Source organism: Piliocolobus tephrosceles, chromosome 13, assembly GCF_002776525.5.
Source record: "Piliocolobus tephrosceles isolate RC106 chromosome 13, ASM277652v3, whole genome shotgun sequence".
In the NCBI taxonomy this organism is placed as follows: domain Eukaryota; kingdom Metazoa; phylum Chordata; class Mammalia; order Primates; family Cercopithecidae; genus Piliocolobus; species Piliocolobus tephrosceles.
The window spans coordinates 118,997,778-119,003,777 of NC_045446.1; positions in this window are offsets into that span (position 1 = coordinate 118,997,778).

A 6,000-nucleotide genomic window follows, 5' to 3' on the forward strand; every position below is an offset into this window, starting at 1 on the left:
CACATCCTGCTGTCCCTTAAAATTGCCTTCTCAAACGGCAGCCAAGAGCCCAACTTTGGAGACATACCCAGCTCCAGCTACCCACTGGCAGGCAATACGCATGGCAGCTAGATGGCAGAGAGACCTTGGACCTTCGGACCTTCAGGGAGCGATTTTCCCTTCCTTGATATCTACCTTGCTACGTTATTTTGAAGATTAAGTGAGCTCTTACTTTACCGAGTAAGAGCTTTGCTTAGCACACTGTCTGGAACTTAAATGAGAAGTACTGACAATATAACCTACAAAAATCCTAAACTATTGCCTAACTGAGAAAAAGAGGGAGGCAGGACAACTAAGCAAAAGACCAGAATAGAAAACACCCACAGCGGGAAAAACTAAAATTAACTCAATAGTATTCTCTTTACTGTTTTGTTTTGTTTGTTTTTTGATACGGAGTCTTGCTCTGTCGCCCAGGCTGGAGTGCAGTGGTGAGATCTGGGTTCACTGCAACCTCCACCTCCCAAGTTCAAGCAATTCTCCTGCCTCAGCCTCCCTAGTAGCTGGGATTACAGGCATGCGCCACCACGCCCGGCTAATTTTTGTATTTTTAGTAGAGATGGGGTTTCGCCATGTTGGCCAGGCTGGTCTTGAACTCTAACCTCAAATGATCCTCCTGCCTCGCCCTCCCAGAGTGCTGGGATTACAGATGTGAGCCACCACGCCTAGTCTACCATTTTGTTTATTTAAATAGCTGGACACAACGGGGAAAGAAAAGAGCTTTTTTTTTTTTTTAAACTTCGTGACAGGGTGCGGTGGCTCATGCCTGTAATCCCAGAACTTTGGGAGGCCGAGGCGGGTGGATCGCTTGAGCACAGGAGTTCGAGACCAGCCTAGGCAACATACTGAGACTGTACAAAAAAAAAATAATAATTAGCCAGGCATGGCGGTACACACCTGTGGTTCCAGTTACCTGCAGGCTGCGCAAGAGGGTTGCTTGAGCCCAGGAAGTCAAGACTGCAGTGAGCTGTGATCGTGCCACTGCACTACAACCTGGGTGATAAAGCAAGTCTGTCTTTAAAAAACAAAACAACAACAAGAAACTTCAGACAGTTACTACCTTGTGAGCAACTTCACGACTAGGCGGTATCTTTTTCTTCCTTAAACTACTGTACAGGTAGCACTGGACTTAGATGAGGCCAACCTTAACATAGCTAGTGAGAGATGCTAGTAGCTCTTCTTTGGGTTTATAGACATGGAAGTCAGTTGCCTACGGAAAGATCATAATGGTTGAGAGAGTCACTTGAATGCTCCCTTTTAGTGTTGTGAGTAGATGAACAATGCCACAGGTCGGACAGGTCCTTCTGTGGCCTTGCAAAAGCTGCTACTCCACATACTCCTGGCCTCGGTGAGAACTGCTCCCTTTTAGATTTAACATCATTACATCCTTGCTGATGAACTGAGATGGTCCCAGCTGAGGTCCACTGACCAGAAACAACACCACAGAACTCAAAAGAGAACGCACCACGAGGAATGGGGCTATTCAAATTGGAGAGCCTGAGTTGCTCTCATGGCTTTAGAGAAATGTTCTAAAACTTCTAAGTACATAAATATGTGCAAGGAGATTCCTCCCCACAGAGTTTTTATACAGAGGGTCTGGAGTGAACCTCAGGAATTTGCTTTTTATGTGGATTTTTAAATGACTTTTAAAATTTACACTGTAAAATTCACTCATTGGGGTGTACAAGAAGTATTTATTGAATATGTACTGTGCGCCACTCACTGTTCTAAACAATAAAGATAGAATAGGGAACAACAGCAACCGAAAAAGGCCCTGCTGTCATGCAGCTTTGTTCTAGTGTAGGTAACAAGAAGAAAATTAACTCCAGGTGATAAGTGCTATAAAGAAAGTAAACCAGGAAAACGCAAAGCAGAGAACGCTGGCGGTTTAAATAGGGTGCCAAAGAAGTTTTCTCTAAGATACCAACATTTGAGCTGAGCCTTGAGTTATGGAGGGAAAAAAAAGCCAGCCATGTTAAGATCTTGGAGAACATTCCAGTCTAAGAGAATGGCAAAAGTAAAGACCATGAGGTGAAAAACAAAAGACATTAGTATGGCATGCACATATTAATTCTTCAACTGAATAGATTATTCATTGAATGCCCCCCAAATGCCAGGCACTGTCTTCGATGCTCTGGGATTCATCAATTAACACTATAGACAAAAGGAAACACAATACAAAAATCCATGCCTTGACTGAGCTTTCAGTCTAACACACTGAGAAACAGTAAGAAGGCCAGAGTTGTTGGAACACAGGACAGAGTGATACAAGAAAGCGTGGCGTGAGACAAGGATACAGTGATACAAGAGAACTTGGGGAAATAGGTCTGGGACAGACCACATAAGGCTTTGAAGGCTATGGTATTGGAATTATTATTGAAAGTGCGACTTAATAGGATCATTGACTCAGTGTGGGAATTAAAAAAAGAAAAGAAAAAAGTGCAACTTACGCTAGTTGGAGGTTTTAAGTAAGGGAGTAACACAGTTTTTTCTTTCAAAATAACTCTGGCTGCTCTAGGGTGCTTATTTTGTTTGGGACAAGGGCAAGAGACAAGGAGTCTGTGCCAATATGCTCTAAATAAGAAATGATGGCCCATCTTGACTAAAATAGAAGTAGCTTAAATGGGGAGAGGTGTATGGACACCAGATATATTTTGGAGGTGAAGTCACAAAACTTGCAAATGAATAAGATATGGGACAGAGTGTAAGTTGCTCGTGGTGACAAGGCAGTAATCGAGAATGACTTATAAGGTTGAAAACTGAGTGGCCAATAAATGTTGATGCCTTAACTGAGATTGGGAACACTGGGAGATAAATAGTTAGAAAATCAAGAGTTGTATTGTAGCCATGTTAAATTGGAAATATCCTTTGGAAAATCCAACTAGACACACCATTTAGGCAGTTGGAATCCAAAAGAGGGATCAGGGCTGGAAATATAATGAGAGAAACACAGTTCATCAGATTATACGTTGTATCTAACTACATAGAATTAGGTGTGGTCATCTAATTAGGATTAGATGAGAGTGTTTATAGAGAAGACAAGCGTATCCAGGACTAAACTCTTGAGAGCTGCTGAATTTAGAGGTGGATAATAGGAAGGCAATCATCCAAAAGGCTGAGAAGGAAATAACACAGGAGGAGAACCTGGAGAGGATGGTGTCTGAGAAGCCAAGGGAAGACAGAAGACAGTCTTTCAAGAAGGATGTAGTGGCCAGCTGCAGCAAATGTTGCTGAGAGCTGATGATAACGACAGTAACCTGTGGATCTGGAAAGACGGACGTGGAAATTGCTGGTAACTTTGACAATAGTAGCTTCAAGGGAGAGCTAGGAAGCTTATTGGGAGTCGCCTGAAGAAAGCCTGGGAGGTGAAGAGTCACATCTGTTGCCAATAGTATAGCAGATAAGATGGGCCAACGAAAACGACTAATATGCTGCAGTGAGCTATGATCACACTGCTGCACTGCAGCCCAGATGACACAGCGAGACCTCGTCTCAAAAAGAAAAAAAACAAAAAAGTATGTCATGAAAGGCAAAGAAAGCCCGAAAAACTGTTCCAGATTAAAGGAGAATAAAAAGACAGAACTAGGCTAGGCATGGTGGCTCATGCCTACAATCCCAGCACTTTGGGAGGCTGACGCAGGAGGATAGCTTGAGACCAGGAGTTGGAGACCAGCCTGGGCAACATGGTGAGACCATGTCTCTACAAAAAAATTTAAAATTAGCCAGATTTGGTGGCATATACCTGTAGTCCTAGCTACTTGGGAGGCTGAGGTGGGAGGATCACTTGTGTCTGGGAGTTGGAGGCTGCAGTAAGCCATGTTTACACCACTTCACTCCAGCCTGGGTGACAGAGCAAGACCCTGTCTCAAAAATAAAAAAAGTCCTAAATGAAATATATGCCCTGGATTGGATCCTAGATCAGTAAAAAGCATTTCTTATAGATATAAAGGATGTTAGTAGATCAACTAACTGGTCACGTTGGAGTAAGGTCTATGGATTAGACGATACTGTGATAATGTATAAATGTTAATTTCCTGATTATGGTCATTGTATTATGAATTTATAGAAATGTGTCCTTGCTTTTAGGAAAAACACACTGAGTAAAGGGAAAATAGATCTGCAATTTACACTCAAACAGTTCAAAAACAGAAAAAATATATATACACACATGCAAAGAGAGAAAATGAAAAACCAAACATTGTTAAAATGTAATATGGGGAAACCTCCGTGATAGGTATATGGGAATTTTTGTATTAACTTTTGCAACTTTTCTGTAAGGTCAAAATAATAAAACAGGATAGTAGTCAAAACAAAACCAAAAAAGGTCCACCGTTTGTGTTCAGGTCTCTACACCATGAAGAAAGGAGATGACAGAAGTGAAGGTCTGATGTGAGAACTCGGTAGGCTGCAGACAAAGAATTAGGGAGTTTGTGACCCAGTCAGAGTGATTCAGAGCTTGAAGCCTCAGTACAGCTGGTTTGGGAAGAAGCCAAAGAAGGTTGCTGTGGTTTGCATGTGTGCTCCAAAAAGCATACACTGGAAACTTAATCCCCAACGCAGTCGTATTGCAGGGCGGGGCCTAATGAGAGGTGTTTGGGTCAGGAGGGCTCCTCATGGATTAATGTTAATTAGAAAAGGGCTTGAGGTTTCAAGTTCAGTCTCTTGCTCTGTCTTGTGCTCTCTTTGCCCTTCTGCCATTGGATAATGCGGCAGGAAGGCCCTCACCAGATGCCAGCCTCATGATCTTAGACTTCTCAGCCTCCATGAACTGTAAATTTCTGTTTATTATAAATTATCCAGTCTCAGATATTCTGTGATAGCAGCACAAAACAGCCTAAGATATGGGTCTGGGTGTGGCTGACCAAGAGTGTAACTGGGTGTTTGACATCTGTTCTGGGTTGAATAGTGTCCCCAGCATTCATATCTAGAACCTATAAATGTGACCTTATTTGAAAATAGGGGCTGTGCATGGTGGCTCATGCCTGTAATTCCAGCACTTTGGGAGGCTGAGGCAGATGGATCACCTGAGGTCAGGAGTTCAAGACCGGCCTGGCCAAGATAGTGAAGCCCTGTTTCTACTAAAAAATACAAAAAAATAGCCGGGTGTGGTGGTGCACACCTGTAATCCCACCTACTTGGGAGGCCAAGGCAGGAGAATCATTTGAACCTGGGAAGCAGAGGTTGCAATGAGCCAAGATTGTGCCACTGCACTCCAGCCTTGGCAACAGAACGAGACTCCCTCTCCAAAAAAAGAAAAAAGAAAATAGGGACTTTCCAGATATAATAAATTAAGATGAGGTTATACTGGATCAAGTAGGCCCTAAAAACCTGTAACTGGTGTTCTTTTAAGATGAGAAAACAAAGACATAGATCCACAGGGGAGGGAATAGGAAGGCTGAAAACGGCGACAGAGAGTGATGCGTCCACCAGCCAAGGAATGCTGAGGGTTGGCAGCAACCTTCAGAAGCAGGAAGGAGATGGGAAGTTTCTTCCGTAGAGGCTTCAGAGGGAACAGGGCTGGCACCTTGATTTCAGACCTCTAGCCTCCAGAGCCAAGAGAGAATACCTCTCTAAGGTTTTAAGCTACCTGTTTCTTGATTACTCCGTTTGTGATACTTTGTTACAACAGCCATGGGAAACTAATTTAACATTATTAAGTAAGAAATTAGGTGGTACAAGATAGTTTGGGGTTGTGGGGAGAAGGGGAGAGAGTGAGGAATTATCTGAATGTGGATAGCTGGGATGATGAGTATTTATAAGATAGCAACAGTTTGGGGTGTTTTTGGTTTTGTTTTAAGATTTGAATGAAAGGCCGGGCGCGGTGGCTCAAGCCTGTAATCCCAGCACTTTGGGAGGCCGAGACGGGTGGATCACGAGGTCAGGAGATCGAGACCATCCTGGCTAACACGGCGAAACCCCGTCTCTACTAAAAAAATACAAAAAACTAGCCGGGCGAGGTGGCGG